This window comes from Sciurus carolinensis, chromosome 4 (assembly GCF_902686445.1).
Source record: "Sciurus carolinensis chromosome 4, mSciCar1.2, whole genome shotgun sequence".
Classification (NCBI taxonomy): domain Eukaryota; kingdom Metazoa; phylum Chordata; class Mammalia; order Rodentia; family Sciuridae; genus Sciurus; species Sciurus carolinensis.
In genome coordinates this window covers 101,147,909-101,171,520 of record NC_062216.1, presented here as the reverse complement: position 1 = coordinate 101,171,520, position 23,612 = coordinate 101,147,909, and the positions used below count along the sequence as shown (strand labels likewise).

General features: G+C 36.0%; 1 long non-coding RNA gene across 1 annotated transcript in view; it reads right to left on the bottom strand.

Annotated features, from left to right (window-relative positions):
- Positions 1-214: 214 nt before the first annotated feature.
- The window catches only part of LOC124981978 (uncharacterized), a 35,437-nt gene continuing 12,039 nt past the window's right edge, over positions 215-23,612 (bottom strand). The window contains exons 3-4 of the long non-coding RNA XR_007108149.1: positions 3,029-3,115; positions 215-388 (exon numbers count right to left, since the gene is read on the bottom strand). This is a non-coding gene — a long non-coding RNA (uncharacterized LOC124981978). The remainder of the gene's footprint in view (positions 389-3,028; positions 3,116-23,612) is intronic.

The following is a 23,612-nucleotide window of genomic DNA, read 5'->3' as shown; positions in this document are numbered from 1 at the left end:
GGAACAATTTATTCCTCTCCTCATTGACTAGATTATAAAACATGATACCAGAGTCTTTCTCACTCCTGTCTGTCTAGAGTTTAATCAAATTCCTTAATTCATGCAGATATGGAATGAATGAAGAATGACCCTTGGAAATGAAAATATTTATCTATTGGTGAGACTTCTTGCATTTAAAGTAGTGACTACATGGTTACTCTTTAAACTGTCTTTAATTTTCCAAACTCTGATGACAAAGATGAAAGTTCTTTTTTTAATATGACCATATCAGATATTTTCTTTAGGAGCATTTAATTTCTCTTCCCCTTGAGCAACCACCTGGCAGTGCTGAACTCCAAGTTGCCTGGGCCTGTGTAGTTCTGGCTGGGATGTAAGTCTCCTGCCTCATCTAGGAAAAATAGACAACTTGATTAGTTTTTGAGTGCACGCTCATTTCAAGAAAAAAAAATATGAAAGGTTACTGATATAACCTAGACTGAAAGTAGAAGTAAGTTTCACCTTCCTCATTTCGCACAGAAGTGGACCCAAGCTGTTGTAATTAGGAATGTTTGATATTGCAACAAAGGAAGCAAAACAAAACTAAGTGAATCCTGTGCAACACGAAGGCCTTTTCAGGTGGGGACCAGACTAGAAACTGCTCTCTTCTGGTTAAAAACATTTGCTACTCATGAAGCCTCTCCCCCCTGCTTATTGCAGAGCACATCTCTGAGAGAAAATAAAGATACAATTCAGTAAATTTACAAATCAAAGATGCTTTTTCTGATCAATCAATAGTTATAGCCAGCTTGTAGGCAAAAATATAATGAAGAAAAAAAATCTCCTTAGACACCTGATGAAAACGTATACTAGAAATGGAAGTTTGAGCAATCACTTAAAAGCCCGTCTGTTAACGTTGCTTTCAAGGACATCAGTGACCTGGACCTTCTTGACCTTTCTGTATTAATTCCTCTCCACTCCCCACCTTGAACTCCCTGTGTACTCCAGGTATAGTGTCCTCTCCAGGCCCTTTCCTAGAGCAACATTCCCTGGTCTGGTTAAATGTCTCCTGTACCTCCCCCGATCCACTTATCTTCACTGCCACCATCCTTGGCATACTGTATGTAATTCCCTGTTGATTTTGTACTCTGCTTCTATGCTGATAGCTCTGGCAGATCTGTCCTAAATTTTGGGCTCTTAGATACCCTTCAATAAGTGTTTGTTAAGTGAATGAGTTCATTGCATGAGCACTACACTTGTATGACACTGAGAGAAGTCTTAGTAGCAACATCAAATCTCAGATGGCACATGCAATTAAGCCAACATTATCACTACCTTTATGTTCTTTTTTAAAAAAATTTTTTTATTTTTACGGACTGCATTTTGATTCATTGTACACAAATGGGGTATGACTTTTTGCTTCCATGGTTGTACATGATGTAGATTCACACCATTCATGTAATCATACATGTACATAGAGTAATGATGTCTGCCTCATTCTACCATCTCTCATACCCCCACCCTTTCCCCGTTTCATTTCCCTCTTTGTAATCTAAACTTCCTCCATTCTTCTCTTACCCCTCCACCCCCTCACCCCCATTATGTATCATCATTCACTTATCAGGGAAAACATTCAGTCTGGTTTTTGGGGATTGGCTTATTTCACTTAGCATGATATTCTCCAATTCCATCCATTTACCTGCAAATGCCATAATTTTATTCTTCTTTATGGCTGAGTAATATTCCATTGTGTACATATACAAAGTTTCTTTATCCATTCATCAATTGAAGGGCATCTAGGTTGGATCCACAATCTAGTTATTGTGAATTGAGTGGCTATAAACATTGATGTGGCTGCATTAGTATAGTATGCTAATTTTAAGTCCTTTGGGCTCTTTAAGTCGACCAAATTCTAACTCCAACTACCACTCCATCAGGATGGCAAGAAATTCAGTCTTGGTCTTTTTGGGACTGATTCTTGCCTGGAATCACACAGAATCAGGAAGGTTTAGGTTGGATCAAGGAAATAACTCAAAGGGCTCCACTGTCCTTCTGGCCCTACTCTTTGTCCAAACCTCAGGAAATCTGTCAGTTGTTGTTCCAGAGCTATGCAGAGATCTGGGAATCTGAGCTGCTCCAGGGGAGTCCCAGTTCAGAACCCCGCCTTCTTAGTCACACCTGGAAGGAATTGGCTTCCTGTATCGCAACATCAAACATCCCCATAATTGTAGCAGCCCAGGGTCCACTTCTGTGTGAAATGAGGAAGGAGAAACTTACTTCTACTTTCAGTTTAGGATTATAGCAGTAGCATTTACTATTTGAATTCTGAAAATGAGCCTGTGTTCAAAAACCAACCAGTTGGACTGCTTTACTAGACTAGGAAGAATGCTTAACTGCACAGGACCTGGCAAGTGGGGCTCGGCTCAGTCTAGTGGTTTGCTCAAGGCTAGGAAAAAAGAAGCCCCTGAAAGCAAAAATCTGACATGGCCATATTTTAAATGTCTTCTCCCAATCATGTCATCAGCTCGTGGAACATTTAAAACAGCTTAAACATTAACTTTGGGATCACTAGCTAAAATGCTAGGAGTGTTGCCTTACTAATGGCTAAAAATTTCCATTCTAAGGGCTGGAAAGATTCCAACAAATGCTCTACATGTTCAAGGTAATGAGGTGAATGACCCATTTTAATTTAGTAGAATACATAGTCAAAGCATGCAATCGGATTAAAACTTAAAATTTAAAGAAAGTTACAAATATTTGGGAGAATTTTGTATTCCTAAAATGCATGAAGCAAATTGGAAAAAATTAAAAAGTCTACCTACCAAAAATTTCATAGTCATCTAGAAAGTAGCATTTGCTATGTTTTTATGTTCATTTAGCTAAATAATTTATCTAATCCTTTACTATATTTGAACTTTCTCAGCTTAGTGAATTCTACTGGGGATTCATGATACGGAGTGCAATACAGTCTAATTTCCTGCTCTGTAATCTCCAGTGGTGCTGTCTACCAGGTCCTCATGACATAATTGATACTACATTGTAGTTCTCCTACCAGCGACCGCAGGGTATGGTCTTCTGTGAAGTGACTTGGCAGCCAGTGGGAAAGACCTGCATGTTTTCTGTGTTTCAATCCATAGACCTACAAAACCAATAAGTTCACAATTTTTCTGGGGATGTTATGAAAAATACCTGAGGAAAATCACTTTAGAAGAGGAAAGACTTATTTTGGATGATGGTTTCAGAGGTTTCAATCCACAGTCACTTGGCCCTACTGCTGTGGGCTTGTGGCAAGGCAAAAGATCATGGCAGGGAGCTCATAGCAGAGCAAGTGGCTCACCTCATGGAGTCAGGAAGTAGAGACAGACACGCAGAAACACAGACATGGAGAGAAAGGGGACAGGGGCATGGGTACCTTTCAAAGACACACACCTCCGGTGACCTACTTCTTCCAATTAGGTCCCGTCTCCTAAAGTTTATACCATGTCCCAGTAATGCCACCAGATTCTGAAGTACTCAACGAATTAATCCACTTATGAGGTCAGAGTCTTCATGATCCCATCAATTCCCCAAAACTCCTCCTCTAACTATTGCTGCTTTGGGGAGCAAGTCTTCATCACGTGAGCAGCCATTGGGGGATATTTCAGATCCAACTATAGCATATTTTTACTGTAAAGTTTATCCTAAAAAACACTGATTACCTACATTTTAGTGGACATAGTACTCTAGAAACATTTAACTAATCTGTACCACTTTTATAGTCATGAAGCATTCTGGTGAACATTATTTAAAACTAATTTTGTAAACAAAAAATAAAGTATTAGCAAGGAATATAATCAATGGGGAAAGCTTAGAAATTAGTCTTATTCATTTAAACAAGTTTGTTGATGCAATATACTGTTATTGTGCACCTCTTATTCTAGATGTGGTGGTAGAGCTGAGGACTCCTCCAAAAAGAAAAACATGAGTTCTGCCCTAAAGCAACGCAGAGGCTCATAATTCACCATCAGGGCATACTTCAGAGTCTAAAGAGCACAATCATTGGTACTTAGCATTCTTTTGGAAATTCTGGGTAGGGCATAAGATCAACAGAGATTTTTAAAAGTAACTATTTGAAAGAGTTTTATTATTTTCAACTGATGTTTTTTGAGACTAATTACAAAAATTTTAGAATCAGTAACAGTTCACTAAAGTTGTAATATAGGCTTTATATTTGAAAAAAATAGTTTGCAATATAACAAAAGTTTGTGAAAAAAAGAGTTTGCATAAATAACAAAAATAAACACCAAAAATAAGGAAAAAAAAAAAAAACAAGAGTTCCTAGGGATTGCCCTAACAAGAAATGTGTGCAGGATCTATTAAACACACATATGCATATCCATACAGATAGAAAATATCCTTCAAATTAGTAATATATGCTGAGATTTGAATAGGTGGATATTCCAGGTTTCTGGACAAAAGCATTAAATATAATAAAACTCTATATAAATAAATAATTCATTTCAAATTAACTTCAAAGTTTAACTTAATTTCAACAAAAATATCAATTTTTTTGTGGAATTAAACATGATGTTTTAAAAGTTCATGTAGAAAAGCAAGTTTGTAAGTAAATCTAATAAAAATTTTTAAAAAGGAAATTATGCAAGAGTAGACCTATTTGACATTAAAATATATGAAAAATCAAAAATGATGAAAGCATCAACAATTGTTGCAAATATTACTAGACAATGAAATAGATATGACAGATCTAAGGCAGAGTGCAGTGTACATGACAAGTTGGCAGTGATCGGGGAACACCATGAATGAAAGGAAGAGAAACAGATTATTAAATAAATATTTCTGAAGAAACAAATTACTGGATGGTATCAAGTCTATTTTTCAAATTAGAATAAACCTCACAATAAATTCCAGATGAATATATGTAAAATATTAAAACATGGAATTATTTTCTGAGCATAATTTTGTTGAAGTTTACCATAAAGGATATTATTATGGGCTAGTGATATAGCTCCGTGGCAGAGTATTTTCCTAATAAATATGAGGCCCTGTGTTCAATCCTCAGCACTGCAAACAATAAAAAATAAAAAGAGAGGGAGAGGGTATTATTATACCTAACTGAATTAAAAACTAAAAATTCTATACATAACAAAACAATAAAACTTTACTTTGCAAAGGACAGAGAAAGCATATTTGCAAAATATATGGTGGGTAAATGGTTCATATCTGTTCTTTCCTTTTCTCCTTCTTGCTTTTCTTCAACAAAAAATATATTATGTTTTATCCAACACCATGTAGGAATTGAAGGTTTAAAGACAAGCAATATAAATTCAGTCCCCACAAACGCACAACCCCACTGGGGGACATTCCAGTCCTCCTGCCTGGAAGGCAAGCAGGTCAGTTAAACAATTACTTTAAGGATTCAGGGCAGCCCAGAGCAGGGTTCACTTAACCTGGACTGAGGAGGCTGGGGAGGGGTAGCTGGGAGAAGCGGCAATTATGCTGAGAATGAAAGAATGAAAGAAGGACCAAGGCTTAGAAGTGGAGACACAACAGCATGAGCGCAAAAGGCAAGATCCTCATTCTGCAAAGAGCTTTTTACAAACAATAAAGAATAAAATTGACTTCACAAAATAAAACAAGGCAAAATACACTCAAATCCATAAAATACTGACTGAAAACATGAAAAAATTCCTTCTCCTCCAAAGTAATGAATAAATGCAAATGGAACTGGCAATGGCAATGGTAATCATCTTCTATAGAATTTATAATACATATAATTCATGTTAAAAGACTGAAAAAACTCACACCCTTTGTTCAAGGAATTTCACTTTTAAAACTTTAATATCAAATAAGAACTAGTAATAGAAATGAAAAGATATAAAAGAAGGGCATTCATGATCAAATGTCATGTCCACCATCACTGATGAATAGAAGAACACAATGTTGACTATCCATGTAATAAATAGCATACTTCTCACTCATGAAGAGAAATGAAGCTCTGATGTATGGTGCACAATGGATGATCCTTGAAAACATGCTAAATGAAAGAAGCTGGTCACAAAAGAACAAGTAGAAAGTGGTTGTTTGGGCTGGGAGAGTGGGTAGGGAGTGAGTAAAATGGGTGGATAGAGTGATGGTCTCTAAAGAGTACAGAGTTTCTTTTTGAGGTGATGAAAATGACCTAAAATTAACTTGATGTTGGTAGCACATATTCATATGTATATTAAAAATCATTGAATTGCACACTTTAAATAGGTGAATTGTCTGATATGTGACTTATATTTCAAAAACTCTATTTTGAAAATGATATATGTGATATTGTTAGCAAAAATGTAAATAGCAAGAAAAAGACAATATCGGATTATACCAAAAAAATGGCAAATGGTTAGCCAATATCATGATATAAGTTAGGATAGTGTATGTGAAACACTGCATATGTGATTTTAAAGTATAAAACTGTATTACTTATATCTATATGTAACTATACAACATTAACATTGATTATCCATTTGGGCTTATTGTCCTTTGTGGTTGATTTTCTCTCTCCTTCATGTTTTTATTCATTAAATCTCTTCTACAGCATGGGCATCTGATAATTTTTACCATTAAAAGAAATGACCCACTAGAAAAGAACTAAAACAAATTTGTAAAATTAAGAAAACACCTAAAGGTTAATTTTTAGGAGAGAAATATAGGTTCTGCAAGTTAAAATACTAGAACTTAGTAGTTCATTGACTTCCATTTTTATTTCCTTTTTTAAAATATGTGTAATCATTTACCCAATTAACTTTTTGCCTTACACTTCCTGTGGTGAGCCAAAAAGAGCTATTTAAAACCATCTTTCCTCATGTTAGTCATTCAGAAGAAAAAGCTGAGCACAAATGATATTCAGTTCAAAAAGTCCTATTTTCTGCTTGCAATTTGAACATAAAAACAAAAAGCAGTGATTCAATGAGTACTCTGTGATATGTGTCAGGGAGAGAAGTTTATTAAGCTGATGATTCACTAAAATGAAAAATAGTTTAACAACTACTAGAAAGATTCTTGAAACCATGATACTTTAAGAATTATTTAAGCTGACCTTTTTTCCCGAGTATGGAGTTTAAACAGATTTGAAGCAATCTTTTCTAAAATAATCTGTGCCTTTTCAAAATGGAGAGAACTTACTGTGGTGTATGGAAATAGCTGTAATTTTAGAAATTCACATATAGGGGTGGGACAGCATGCCTATTATTTTCTCTACACTCCAGCACAAGGACAGAAAAGGAAAAAAGGCATGGATGTGGCAGATGTGGCAAAGGTTAAATAATGGTTAATTTGGGGTTATTGGTATAGGTAGGCTTATTGAGGTTTTAAGTTTTAATAAGTTTTAAGTTTTAATTAAGTTTTAATACTAAAATAATTTTGAGAAGAAAGAATATTTTAAATTTCCTTTTCAGGAGGTAATGAAGGAGCTGGGACTCAAACCTAGAGCCTTACATCTGTGAGGCAAGTGCTCTACCACGAGCTATACCTCCCAGCTTTTCTTTTCTTTCTTTTTTTATTTATCCACATTTATTTTTAGTTTAAACAAAATATTTATATATTTTTAAAAATTTTTTAAATTTATTTTAATTGGTTATACATGACAGTAGAACACATTTTCACACATTGTACACAAATGGAGCATAAGTTCTCATTCCTCTGACCGTACATGGTGCAGAGTCACACCAGTAGTGTAATCATAAATGTATATAAGGTAAGAATATCATTCTACCATCCTTCCCTACCCACTGCTCCACTTCTCTCCTCCCTCTCCTCTGCACAATCCAAGGTTCCTTCATGCTCCCTACCCACCCCGCACTGTGGATCAGCATCCACTTATCAGAGAAAACATTCAGCCTTCGGTGTTTTGGGATTTGCTTATTTCACTTAGCATGAAATTCTCTAGTTATATCCATTTACCTGCAAATACCATAATTTCATTCTTCTTTAAGGTTGAGTAATATTCCTCGTGTATATGTATGACATTTTATTTAACCATTCATCTGTTGAAGGGCATCTAGGTTGGTTCCATATTTTAGCTATTGTGAATTGAACTGCTATAAACATTGATGTGGCTGCATCACTGTAGTATGCTGGTTTTAAGTCCTTTGGGTACAAACTGAGGAATGAGATAGCTGGGTCAAATGGTGGGTCCATTCCAAGTTTTCTGAGGAATCTCCATACTGCTTTCCAAAGTGTTACAACAATTTGCAGTTCCACCAATGATATATGAGTGTATCTTTTCCCCCACATCCTCACCAACACTTATTATTGCTTGTATTTTTGATAATTGCCATTCTAACTGGAGTGAGATGAAATCTTAGAACAGTTTTGACTTGCATTTCTCTAATTGCAAGAGATGATGAACATTTTTTCATATGTTTATTGATCAATTGTATTTCTTCCATGAAGTGTCTGTTCAATTCCTTAGCCCATTTATTGTTTGGGTTATTTGGGGGTGGTTTTTTTGGTGTTAAGTTTTCTGAGTTCTTTATATATTCTGGAGATTAGTGCTCTACCTGAGGTGTGGATGTAGTAAAGATTTTCTCCCATTCTGTAGGCTCTCTCTTCACATTATTGATTGTTCTCTTTGCTGAGAAGAAGTTTCTTAGTTTAAATCCATCTCATTTATTGATTCTTAATTTTACTTCTGTGTATTAGGAGTCTTTTTAAGGAAGTCAGGTCCTAAGCCAACATGATGAAGATTTGGGCCTACTTTTTTTTTATTAGGCACAGAATCTCTGTTCTAGTGACTAAGTCTTTGATCCATTTTAGGTTGATTTTTGTGCAGGGTGAGAGATAGAGGTTTAATTTCATTTTGATATATATGGATTTCCAGTTTTCCCAGCACCATTTGTTGAATAGGCATCTTTTCTCTGATGTATGTTTTTGGCACCTTTGTCTAGCATGAGATAACTGTATTTATGTGGATTTGTCTCTGTATCTTCTATTTTGTACCATTGGTCTACATGTCTATTTTGGTGCCAATACCATACTATTTTTGTTACTATTGCTCTGTAGTATAGTTCAAGGTCTAGTATTGTGATACCTCCTACTTCACTCTTCTTGCTAAGGATTGCCTTGGTTATCCTGGGTCTCTTATTTTTCCAAATGAATTTCATGATTGCTTTTTCTAGTTTCATGAATTGGAATTGCATTGAATCTGTATAACACTTTTGGTAGTATGGCCATATTTGACAATATTAATTCTGCCTATCCAAGAACAAGGGAGATCTTTCCATCTTCTAAGGTTTTTTAAATGTCTTTCTTTAGTGTTCTGTAGTTTTCGTTATAGAGGTCTTTCATCTCTTTTGTTAGATTGATGCTGAAGGGTTTGTTTTTTATGTTTTGTTTTGTTTTGTTTTGTTTTGTTTTGTTTTGTTTGAGGCTATTGTGAATGGGGTAGTTTTCTTTTGCAGTGGATTCATCACTTATGGATAGAAATGCATTTGACTTATAAGTATCGATTTTATACCCTGCTACTTTGCTGAATTCATTTATGAGTTCTAGAAGTTTTCTGGTGGAATTTTTTGGATCTTCTAATTCTAGACTCATATCATCAGCAAATAGTGATTAGTTTGTCCTTCTTTTTCTATTTGTATCCCTTTAATTTCTTTCGCCTGATTACTTTGGTCAAAGTTTCAAGGATGACATTGAATTGAAGTGGTGAAAGAAGGTATCTCTGTCATATTCCAAATTTTAGAGGGAATGCTTTCAATTTTCTCCATTTAGAATGATGTTGGTCTTGGGCTTAGCATAGATAGCTTTTACAATGTGGAGGTATGTTCCTACTATACCTAGCTTTTCTAATGTTTTGAATATGAAGGGTACTATATTTGTCAGATGCTTTTCTGCATCTATTGAGATAATCATATGATTCTTTTCTTTAAGTCTATCGATGAGATAAATTACATTTATTGATTTCTATATGTTGAACCAACTTGCATCCCAGGGATGAGCCCCACTTGATCATGGTACACTATCTTTTTAATAAGTTTTGTATGCAATTTCCCAGAATTTTATTGTGAATTTTTGCGTCTATGTTCATTAGGGATATTGGTCTGAAATTTTCTTTTCTTGATGTGTCTTTGTCTGGTTTTGGTATCAGGGTGATAATAGCTTCATAGAATGAGTTTTGAAGGATTCCCTCTTTTTCTATTTCATGGAATAATTTGAGGAGTACTGGTGTTAATTCTTCTTTGGAGATCTTACAAACTCAGCTGAGAATCCATTTGGTCCTAGGCTTTTCTCGATTTGTAGGCTTTTGATGTCATCTTCCCTTTCATTGCTTGAAATTGATCTATTTAGATTGTGTATGTCCTCCTGCTTCAGTTTGGGTAGATCATAGGTCTCAAGAATTTGTGGATATCTTTGAGATTTTCTCTAGAAATTTGTCGATGTCTTTGAGATTTTCTATTTTATTTGAGTATAAATTTTCAAAATATTTTCTAATTATCTTCTGTATTTCAGTAGTGTCTGTCATATTTCCTTTTCATCACAAATTTGAGTTTTCCTCTCTCTTTGTTAGTGTGGCTAAGGGTTTATCAATTTTATTTATTTTTTCAAAGAGCCAACTTTTTGTTTTATCAATTTTTTCAATTGTTTCTTTTATTTCATTAATTTCAGCTCTGATTTTAATTATTTCCTGTCTTTTGCTGCTTTGGTGTTGATTTGTCCTTTGAAAGGGTTTTGAGATGTAATGTTAGGTCATTTATTTGTTGATTTTTTTATTCTTTAAATGTATGAGCTCAATGCAATGAACTTTCCTCTTAGCACTGTCTTCATGGTATCCCAGAGATTTTGATATGTTGTATTAATGTTATTATTTACCTCTAAGTATTTTTTTATTTCCTCCTTGATTTCTTCTTTTATCCATTCATCATTCAGTAGCATGCTATTTTTCCAGGTGTTGTAGTAGCTTCTATTTTTATTTTATCATTGATTTCTAGTTTCATTCCATTATGATATGATGGAGTGCAAGGAAGTATTTCTATTTTGTGTTCTTATATATGCCAAGAGTTTTTTGTAACATATAGTCTATTTTAGAGAAGGATCCATGTGCTGCAGAGAAGGAAGTGTATTTGCTTGATGATGGATAAAATATATATATCCATTAAGTCTAATCATTGATTATTATTTAAATACAATACTCTACATATGTTCATTAAGTCTAAATTATTGATTGTATTATTTAATTCTATAGTTTCTTTGTTCCATTTTTGTTTGGAAGATCTATCCAGTGGTGAGAGAGGTATGTTAAAGTCATCCAGTATTATTGTGTTGTGGTATTTGAGTCTTGAAAATTGAGAAGGGTTTGTTTGATGTACATAGATACTCCATTGTTTGGGGCATATATATTTACTATTGTTATGTCTTGTTGATGTATGATTTCCTTAAGGAGTATAAAATGTCCTTCTTGGTCCCTTCTAACTATGGTTTGAAGTTCACTTTGTCTGATTATGAGGATGGAAACCCCTGCTTGTTTACACAGTCCTTATGAGTGACATGTTTTTTCCCATCCTTTCACCATCTTTCTGTGTTTCTTCCTAGGAGATGAGTCTCTTGAAGACAGCATAATGTTGGGCCTTTATTTAATCCCATCTGCTAGTCTATGTATTTTGATTGATGAGTTTAGACCATTAACATTCAGGGTTATTATTGAAATATGATTTGTATTCCAATTTTGGTTTATTTTTGGCTTTTAACTTGACTTAGTTTCTCCTTTGACCTTTCCTTTAGTGTGGTTCCTATCTTTCCTGGTTTTCTTTTCTTTTCTTTTCTTTTCTTTTTTTTTTCATTTCCTCTTCATGGAATATTTTGCTAAGAATGTTCTATAGTGCAGGCTCTCTAGTTGTGAATTCTTTTAACTTTTGTTTATCATGGAAGATTTTTATTTCATCTTCAAATCTGAAGCTTAATTTTGCTGGCTATAAAGTCTTGGTTGGCATCCATTTTCCTTCAGATCTTGTTATATGTTATTCCAGGACCTCCTGGCATTGAGGGTCTGGGTTGTGAAATCCAAATTGGTTCCCCTATATGTAATTTGATTTTTTTTTCTCACAACCTTTAAGATTCTATCATTATCGTGTTTGTTAGTCATTCTCAATATAATGTGCCTTGGTGTGGGTCTGCTGTAATTTTGTACATTTGTGATCCTGTAAGCCTCTTGTAGTTGATTTTCCATTTCTTTCTTTAGATTTGGAAAGTTTTCTGATATTATGTCATTGAAAAGATTGTTCATTCATTTGGTTTGTATCTCCATGCCTTCATCTATTATGATAAATCTTAAATTTGTTCTTTTCATGTTACCCATATTTCTTGGAAGTTCTATTCATGGTTTCTTACCATCATCTCTGTGGGGTTGACTTTATTTTAAAGAGAATATATTTTGTCCTCATTGTCTGAGGTTTTGTCTTCCAAGTGGTCAATTCATTTACATTGAATTTTTAATTTGGTTTATTGCTTCCTTCATTGAGTGAATTTCTGCTTGATTCCTTTTAATAATCTCTGCCTCTTTATTGAAGTAATCTTTCACTTCCTATATTTTCTCACCAATACCATCCTTTATTTCAAAGATCAATCTATGTATTTTCTAAACTCTTCTGACATCTATTCTACCGTTGTCTATGGATTCTATTGTTGGAACATTTTGGTTTGTTTGCGGCACTTTGTTCCCTTGTTTTTCATGTTGTTTATGTGTCTACTCATCTAGCAGGATGGAGCTGAAGCAGTACAGCTATAGTCTCATACTGTCCCTGATGGCTTCCAGTACCTCACCTTTAAGGGGGAGACCAATATTAACAGCACGCAATGCAAACGATATACCACCTTAAACCAAATGCCTATTAAGGCATTTATAGTTTTGTTACAATAAATAGAAATGAAGTGTTCAATTATTGTCTACAATATAAACAGTAAGTTTGCTACAAGGATTTACTATTTCAAATGATGGACAATGAGGGAACAGAAATAATGTAAGATGTGATATTTATAAGGGAGAAGGACAGATGATAGAGGTAAAAATTTATAATAAGAGCAAGGAAGGAATTAATAGAGGTTGGCTGTTAGTATGAGAGAAGAAAGAGAATCCAGGGAGACAGGTGAGAGAAAAAATATATATATCAACTTAAAGAAGAAGAAAAAAGTAAAAATATAAGAATATACAACAGAACTGTGATATACTATTCAGACATCCCATTTCTTAATAAATTGATGCATTAAAATATTTGGATTCAAAGATGGTAGATGTGTGAGAGAGGGTGAAAAAAAAAAAAAGGAGGAAAGTCTCAACAGAAAATTGAATGATTGCCGCTGCTGACTTCAAAATTTTTCTGTTTTCCTTCTCTGTGGATAGGTGGGGTTGTCTGAAGTTTGATGTTAGCTCTAGTCCAGTGATTGCTGGGCCAATTGGGTGGGTGAAATGATAGTAAGATGCCTCACACCCTCTTCCGGCCTTCCCACCCATTGTAACTGGCCCCTTCCATCCCTGCACACTTCAGAACTCACTGAGTTGGAAAGAGCCCTGTTTTCTCCACTTTCTTCAAACCTGTGCTCCCCCAGGGAACTGCCCCTAGTCTCCAGCTTTCCACAGGCTTGCCAGACCCAACTGGCCCAACAAATCCAGTTGCGATCCAATGAACCTGGGCTTCAGCTTTCCCAAGCCCTGCCTTGCAACAGTCCCAAGATCTCATTGCCCTTCCAACTTGCAGAGAGACCACCAGGGATGCACTCACACAAAGGAGTGACCCTGCATAGAGGCAACCAGATGGCAGCCACTACCACACCAAGCAGAAAGACCTCAGGTGCAACCAAACCTGTATGTACCCCAATATATCTCCAGGACCTGGCCTGTGTCCCCAGACTGAGGTGGCCATGCCCCCAAATGGTGGTGGTGGCAGCAGCAAACCTGCAGGCCCTGACCGGTGTCCCAAGATGGCAGTGGCCATGTGTAACCAAACCAAACTAAAACTGTGACAATGAACTTCCAGGCAACAGAGGGCAGCAGGCAATCTGATGGTGGCCTGCGGAAGTCTGCAGGCCAATGGCAAACGATCAGTGGGTGGATGTCAGGCGGTGCGGTGGGCAATGGGTGGGTGAAAGGCCAGTGGTCGGCAAGTAAGAGGTGGACAAATGACCAAATGTCGGATGATAGGTGGTGATCAGTGAGTGATCTGCACTCAAAATGCAGGCAATTTGCTGGCAGAGGCCAGGGGATCGCAGTGGATGAAACCACAGGGGATTTGTGGGCAGCAACAACTGCCTCGAAGAAAAACAGTATTTCCTCTACTTGAATCCCAAATCACAGAGTGACAAGGAATGCAGCCTCCCTCTAGTCCACCATCTTGGATCGCTCTTATTTTCTTAGAGAGTATCAAAATCACCTAAATGAAGGGATGACTAAATTACATGAAGCATAGAGGAAGCTTACAAATCTTAGTTAATGTAAATATGCTCAAAATACTTATATTTAATGTTGTGCTTCTGAGCATTAGTAAACTATGTGGGGGGGGAAAAAAAACACTTTCAAATTAGAGTAGGTCCTAAGAGTGTCCCAAGATATTATAAATTACTGGTTTCTGATCTAGGCAAAAAGCTTTCCACTTCATTATTTAGTACGATGTTAGCTGTGGACTTGTGAAACATACTGTCTCTGTGGTGTCAAAGTGCATACGTTCCTTGTACATAATTTGCTACATTATTATCATGAAAAGAAGTTAAATTATTAATGATTTTTCTGCCTCTATTAATGTGATCCAATGATTTTTGTCTTTTATTCTGTTAATGGAGTATCTCACATTTATTGATTTGCATATATTGAAACATCCTTGCATACCAAGGAGAAACCACACTTGATCATGGTATATGATCCTTAATGTGCGGTTGAATTCACTTTGCTGGTATTTTACTGAAGTATTTGCATCCATGTACATCAGGAATATTGGACTGTAATTTTCTTTTCTTCTGGAGTCCTTGCCTCACTTTGATATCAGGAATGTTGGCTTCATAAAATGAGTTTGGAAATTCCTTCCTCTTCGATTTTTTTGGAAGAGTTCGGGAAGAATTGGTACTAATTTTTCTTTAATTGTTTGACAGAATTCACCAGTAGAGCTATTACTGGAGATTTGCATTATGTTCTCAGCTCTTGTGTTCTTACAGGAGAGGATTTTAAGCAAGGCATGAAACAAAGTAAAAGTATAGCCAAGTCTATTAGAAAGGAAAGATGAAGAAAATGCCACTCTCAAGGGACAGAATGGGTTTTCTTAGAGAGGAGAAAGACATCTCGGGCTTTAATTGAGGTAGGAGGGAGATTGTAGGAAGGTTCTGCCCAAGTATCACCTTCAGTTCTGAATTGACAGGTTACATTAGTTAATAGCCAAAGGGAAACTCTTAGTCATCTTGGTCTGTGTTGACAGGTCCTAATTGGAACTGGTCTTACAGAATTTAAGGTTGGTGGGCTCTGGTCTTAATTGTCCTACTTTCCTAGGTCTGGGAATCTCTCCTCTATTTTTTGTGCAGGATCTTGCTTGGTGAGGGTAAGGATATAGCTATTTCAATTCAATCAGGCCCTTAGAACAACCTTGTCCTTGTACTTGCCCTTGCCCTTTGGTCTTACCTCTGAGTTTATCTTTCTCGTGTTTTAAGAGGAATTGTTGATAGAGTTGAGACAGGTGTTTTGTTTTGGATATGAGGTGTTCCCCAAAAGCTCCTGCATTGAAGCAGGAGTTGAAATTATATTTTGATAGCCCTAATCTAATCAGTGGATTGATCCATTTGCTGGATTAAATTTGAATGAACTAACTGGGTGTGAATTGCAGGCAGGTGGGGAGTGGCAGAAGGAGGTGGGTCACTGGAGCATGACTTGGGGATTATATTTCTTGACCTCCCTGGCTCCATCCTTCTCTCTCTCTCTTGCTTCCAGCTGCTGTGAGCTGACAGCTTCCTCCAACACATCTTTCAGCCATAATGCTCCACCTCACCTCAGGCCCAAAGCAATGGAGTCGGCTGACCATGAACTGAACCACTGAAACCCTGAGCCCAAAATAAACTTTTCCTCCTCCAAGTTGTTCTTGTTAGGTGTCTCAGTTGCAGTGGCAGAAAACTGACTAACAACCTAGGAGAGGGTAATGAAATAGCTATCTTGTCAGACCTGTGGTGCCACTGGGGCAGGGCTGTTCGTTAAGGGATTTATTCTGCACTTAGTATTTTTTTTAAACCTCTGAACCACTACTCATGTGTAGTTGCCATCAGGCCATGGGCTTTCCTTCCACAGGAGATTTTTGATTACTGTTTTCATTCCCTATCTATTAGTAGTCTCTTTAGATTTTCCACTTCTTTGTGATTCAGAATTGGATAGATTGCATGTTTCTAGGACTTGTCTCTTGTCCAGGTTACCCAATTTCTTAGTGTGTAATTATTCTTAAAAGTCATTTATAATCTTTTAAGTTTCTGTGGTTTCAGCTCTCATTTCAGATTTTATTTGAGTCTTCTTTTTCTGATTTTTGTTTTGTTTGCTCTTTTTTAACTAGATAAAGGTTTGAAATTTTATTTTTTTTAGAAAAAGCAGTTGAGCATCACTGATCTTTTCTATTGTTTTTCTAGATTCTACTTCATTATTTCTTCTCCAATCTTTGCTATTTTTCTTCACTCTACTAATTTTGGGATCAGTTTGTTCATTTCCAGTTGCTTAAGGAGTAAAGTTAGATTATCTATAAAGATATTCTTTTTCCTTCATGTAGATGTTTACTACTATAAAGTTTCATTTTAGAGCTGCTTTTTGATCTCATTAATTTTTATATGTTGTATTTCCATTTTTATTGTCTTAATTTGTTTAAATTTCTCTTTTGATTTATTCTGTGACCCATTGGTTATTTGGAAGTATCTTGTTTAATTTGCATATGTTTGTGAAGTTTTCAGTTTTCTTCCAGTCATTGATTTCTAGTTCATACTACTGCCATTGGAAATATGCTTGAAATGATTTTTAAGGCTTGTTTTGTGGCCTATATATGCTATATCCTTGAAAATGTTCTCTATGCACTTGTCTGCATCCTGTTACTGAATAAAAAGTTCTATACATATCTTTCAGTTCATTGGTCTGGTGTACTTCAAGTGCAGTGTTTCCTTATTGGTTTTATGTCTGGGTGATCTATATCCATTATTGAAAATGGGGTACTGATGTTCCTTAGTACTATTGGATTCCTGTCCATTTCTCCTTTAAGATCAGTTTTTGCTGGCTAGAACCTCCCTGTGAGCTCATGCACTGACAGGCTTCTTATGTTGCAGCTGATGGCCCCTATTCTCTCCTGAGCATTCCACATCACATTGTCAGAAGACCTTTTCAGGCATGAAAATTTCTGTGATGTTTTTGTTTTATTTTAAGATCTTGGAGGAAAAGTTAAGAATATAAAGTATGAGCATTGCAATATTTTAAAATAAACTTTTATAAACTCATAAGCATCTAAGGATAAAAACTATATCATTCTGATATATGGTTGCCCATGAACAGCAGTGAAAGATTTACTTCTTTGTTGTCAAGGAAATATTTTCAAATAACATCTGTATGTTCCTTTCTTATCTCTACAACTGAAGCAAGAGATTCAAAATAAATAAGCTTTAAATATAAAACATGAAATTTGCCATCAGTATCTATCACAAGGTTTTGCCTATAGGAAATGATCAAAAAATATGTGTAGGATATAAGTGAATAAATTTTCCAAAATAAGTAATCTTAGCAATTTAGCAGTGTGAAAGATGTATTTTGTAAAGATACAGAAGAAAATGTAAGCCTATTCTATGATTTTAATGTTTTAACACCTTGAAAATTCATGCTGAAACTTAATCCCTGATGCAACAGTAATAATAGATGTGGTCTTTAGAAGGTAACTGAGTCACATGGGTCTGCCCTCATGAATAGAATCAGGTGTCCTTATAAGAGGGCTTGATAAGAGGGAGTTATCCCCTCTTGCCTTCCCTTCCCTTCAGAGCTCCTCCCTCTAGAGGATGCTACAACAAGGCTCTATCTTGGAAGTAGAGAACAATTCTCACTGGCTAACAATCCTGCTGGTGCCTTGATCTTGGATGTTCCAGTTTCCAGATCCACAAGTAATAAATTTCTATATTTCATGAATGACTTAGTCTGTGGTACTATGTTAGAGCAACACAAACAAACTAAGACAGCGACTTAGTCTGTGGTACTATGTTAGAGCAACACAAACAAACTAAGACAGCCTATATCAAGTAGTTATTTCTAAGACTTGGGAAAAGCCTAAAAAGTATACAGAAGCTCTTAAACATCCTACAGATTATTATGCCTGATCTTATTAAGTAGACATCAAGTTAAAGGCAATTATGGCTTCAGTATTTGAACTGCTTCTATGTCTGAACTCCAATAACCATCATGAGCTGTTTTGTTAGTTTTTTTTTTTGTTTTTTTTTTTTTTTTTTTTTTTTTTTTTTACTTAGTGCAAACCATGTCAATTTTATATGGACATTTTCTCTAAGAATTTTTCTCATTATAAGTAATCTAAATAAAATTTAAATGAAATTTTCTGGGAAAATTGTTTTAAAGTGAAAACAATGTACAAGATTTTTCAGTTTTTGAAATAAATACAAAATATTCAAGTTAATGTGTGTGTGTGTGTGTGTGTGTGTGTGTGTGTGTGTGTGGTACTGGGAATTGAACCCAGGGGTGCTTAACCACTGAGCTACATCCCCAGCCCTTTTCATTTTTTTTTTTTTTTTTTTTTTTTTTTTAATTTTGAGACAAGATCTCACCAAGTTTCTGAGGCTGGCCTCAAACTTACAATCTTCCTGCCTCTGTTCTCCTGAGTTGCTGGGATTACAGGCCTGTACCACCATGCCTGGCTCAAGCTAAATTTTTGAAGAGGTCAATTTGTACCATCTTCCTACTCTTTAACTCTCATCTGCTAAATGGTTTCTACAAATTTACTTATTTTATGCTCCTTTTATTTCACAAAATTTCACATGTGCATCCAGAACCTCTCCAATGAAGTCAACTTCAAAGGAAAGGAAGGATTTTGTCATTGTTTTCAGCCAATAACTCTTAAAAAAAGAGTATGCACATTTTAAGGGTTTATATAGTCTCTAAAATTCTGAAGTCCAGGCTTCATTTTATTCAGGACTGAGCTTTTGATATGCAGGAGTGAACTTAGCATACTAAACTTGAAAAAAAATTTATTGTTGTTATAATGTTACTTCACATTTACATAAAGTTAATAAAGAATCTAAAAAAAAAAAGTAAAAACAAAAACCTACTTTGAGAAAACCAAATTAATGCTTTGGTAAGTACAAGTAAAATAGTACATTAAACATTTATAATATTTTAAAATGCATTCTATCAAAAATGTCTTGAAATTTTAAATTCTCCTCGACATTTTACAATATGTCAACCTTTAACTTATTAATGAATGTCAAGAACCTTGTGGAGTAAGAAGCCCAGAAAGAGGAGAAGCCAAATGCTAGCTTAAAACAACTAAGCCTTGGTGAGGTTAGGAGCTGGACAAGGACTCACGACTAGATCTGGTGTTCTCCTGTTGAAACTAACATTTCACAGAACATTGCTGTCAGAGAAGAGGACTCTACAGTTATGTTTAAAAACAAACACATGAACCATGTCCAGTTCACAAAAATGACCAAAACTTCCCTTCTCCTAGCTCATAGGAATGATTGCTGCATCTTCACAAAGTATATCATTAGCCTAGATCTAGCCTCTTCTACTATGTAAGTATATAAGGTCCATTTAGATATCCAACCAGAGAATGACACCTACTACCTAACAATACCCAATCTAAAACAAAGACCCCTTCTCTGGAACTCATCCAAATTTTTGCCTAACACAAGCAAAAATTCTATAAGTATTTTCTAACAGAATCTTACTGACATATTCCTTAGCTTTTTTAAGGTTTACATTCTCCTTTGCTGTCAAAGTGATAAATCCAAAATTTTTAGTTACAGGAATGTTCTTGGTGGTCTTTGGCTGAAAGGAATTACTGAAAGCACAAGAGATCCATTTCTTTTCCTGTATAGTCAACATTTTCCTCTTCACTCTTCCTTTATCTCAGCACATGAATTTTTATAATAATTAATACTAAGCACTTTTCCCTTCTGTCCTCACCAATGTTCTGCAAGATAAGCACTCAAAGGCAACACAAGGTAGGTGGGGATGCAGCTCACTGGTAGAGCATGTGCTTAGCACGTGAAAGGCCTTAGGTTCAATCTCCAGCAGTAAAAAGCAAAAAGGATCATGACATTATGTAACATGCACCTAATGAGTAGTCTGGGATTCCAACCAGTGCCATCTGGATGAAGAGAATGTGATCCTAATTGCTATACAAAATTGCATCTTAAAAACAAAAAACATCATGAGCTGAACTCCATTTACTCCCTCTGGTTCCATCTCTCCAATTTTTTGTCACAGTTAAACTGTCTCAATACCCATCTTCCCTTATATCTCATTAACCATGGCAACCCCATACCCAATATTCTACCAAACCCACTCCCCCCAAGACCCAACAACCTCACAGAACAGCGTGGAACAATCCAGTAGGCTCTGGATTCATATAGACCTCCGTCTCCTATAGACTTAAAATAAGTTATTTAACATCTCCAGTCTTCAGTTTTACTTCATACAATCTCTTCAACCTCTTTGCTCTTAATTCTTTGTGTGATGGCATTTGAGGAGAAACCAGGTAAGTAGCATGAATCAGAGCAAAAATTAAAGAAAAATGTTGCATTACTTATGTTATTTTCATTAAGAGAATGTAGTTTCCTTCTTACAAGGTGCCTTTAGGTCCCTGAAGATTGTAGGATACCAAACTGAGCTAGGATCTTTGATGGAGAAGAGTTCACATTTCGTTCTAACAGTTACATTGAAGAAGTGTTTCAAAAAATCTACACTAATAGATCACACACAATCAAAAAATCCCAACTTAATAGGCTATGATTAAGGTTTTTAAAAATGAGATTGAAAAGAACAGAAAATTTCAGAGTGCAATTGTTTTTTGGAGAAAGGGGAGGATAAAGCAATTTCAATGTGGTTAACAGTCTTAACTTCAGACAACTCATAAGTTAGAAAGTAGGGACTTGAATTCAGAGCATCTGAACTCATGCCATGTTTTGCTCATTTCCTCAATTGATAGTTTTCTTGAACATGAGCATAGTGGCTAAATGCATAGATCTTGGAATTCAAATCCTAGGGAAATTATTTTGCCACCTTATGGCTTATCTGTGGGGATAATAACCCTACTTAACCTTTGGGATTTGTTATGGGCTGTTTTGTTTCCCTAAAATTCATGTGTTAAATGCCTACCTGACCCCATGCCCAACCCACTCCCCATATTTCAGAGTATGAGCATGTTTGGAAAGAAACCTTGAAGAGATAATTAAGTTAAAATGGGATCAGTAGGGTGGTAGGGTAGGCCTTAATCTAATGTGACTGCTGTGCCTATCAGAAGAGGAAATTAGGACTCAAGGAGAGAACCAGATATGTTCAAGTGCAGTGGAGAGACCATGTGAGGACACAACAGGGAGGCAGTCATGGACAAGACAAGGACAAGACAAGGACAAGATAAGGAGAGAGTCCCTGGGAGGAACCAAACCGGCCAACGTATGTTTTGAGCTTTCAGAACTAGAAGACAATAAACCCCATTGATAAGCTGCCCAATTAGTAGTATTTAGTTATGAAGACCCCAGCAAACTAACCCAAGGTCACCATGAATGTTAGAAGTAAATACATATAAAGTGCCTGGCAAGTAGGGGTTTCCCATTATCGCTGCTTCCCTCAAAGTTTTATTTCTGTGGTGTTCTGTTGTTTGGTTTTGTGATTTTTGGCAGTCCTGGGGATTTAACCTAGGGGTGCTTTACCACTGAGAACATCCCCGGCCCTTTTTACTTTTTCTACTTTGAGAGAGGGCCTTGCTAAGTCATCTAGGCTGGCCTCAAACTTGAGATCCTCCTGCCTCAGCCAGAATCGCTGGGAGTACAGGCATATGCCATCACACCTGGCCACTTTCTCTGTATGTCGAATCCTTAAAGCTCTCTTCCTTCTTATATTCTTACATGTAATGAAATTTACTTGTTTATGGATGGGGTTGTGGCTCAGTGGTAGAGCACTGGCCTAGCAATGTGTGAGGCACTGTGTTTGATTCTCAACACCACATATAAATAAATAAAATAAAGTTCCATCGACAACTACAAAAATATTTTTAAAAATTTACTTGTCTACTGTTAGTTCTTCTTGTTAAATTGCAAGCTCCCCAAAGAATACATTGCCTGTTCAAATAGAAAATGGAATTCATTAAATGATCAATAAATATTTATTAAATTAATGAAAGCTCACAACCAATGCTTGGCCAAATTATTTTTGCTAAATGTGACCAACCAAATTGAGCATTTATTCTTGCATATTTTTCTCTGAATTCACGTCCCACTTACTCAAAAAAAAAAAAAGGGTTATCTTTATGGATATAAGTTAGGTTACAGAAATGCATCTTGTTTTTCCAAACCTTACAAAATGATGTTGAAAGAGAGATAGAGGAAACGGTTACAAACAAAACAACCACAGAATGCTTGGGTAACCACAGAATACACATCAGGTAGCAACAAGTATCTCTGCACAGAAGTGAAAGCAACTTGGGCATGTGTGTGCTCCCTCCTGCTCTCCGGTGTGAGTTGTTTTTACTTCTATGACAGTGTCAATTCATCACAGGGATAGGGATCATCTGCGATCATGAATTTGATATAGTGTGTCACACAAAATCCCTAGTCTCATCCCAGAACATGAGCACCCTTCTGAGATTTACATTCTACCCATGAAGAAAGAAGAAAAATGAAAAGGCACCATTTACTATGAGGAAGAAGTTCTGGTTCTCCTGTCTTCTTCTTGAGAATGCACACTGGAGCTAAAGAGGTAGCAGAACAATCTTTGTGGGTTGGGCGCTGCAACCAGGCCTTAAAGTACCAGGTCAGGTTCATTAGTGACAAAAGTAACATAACTTATTGAGGCAGAAATAATCCAAACTCCATTAATAAGACAATGGCTGTGACTCATCCCTCAGCAAAGACAGAATCATCACTGGGTCTTGAAAACATAATGCAGGGTGTTACTTGGTGAAATGAATCAACAAATGCCAGTCATTTTTCAGGAAGGAAGCAAATTGTGAAATGAGTCCTGTTTAGTTTCTCTAACATGCACCTTGTCTCTAAGACAGTGAAAAGAAGTTTGGGGTCAATAAATTTAAAAAGATGAGTCAACAAATAGGTAAAGGGTTGAAGAATTCATAACTAAAGTAACATAGGAGGTAAAGTAGCTCAGTATGAGCAAATATCTGTGACTCTGTAGCTTGAAAAAATGAAATAAGTTAAAAATAAAGTTCGTAAGATATTGACAGGTATGTACAGAATACATGTAGACTTCTTCACCAGATCACTAAGTTCTAGGATGAGAGAGGACAGACTTGATGGAACATCAGCAACCTACAGGAACTGAGAGATTATTCTAACTCAATGCCCTTGTTAAAAATTAGGGAACTGAGATCCTAAAAGGGAAGTGACTTCCCAAGGACATCCTTGCTAAATGATAAATAGCTCCTTTCAGGCCT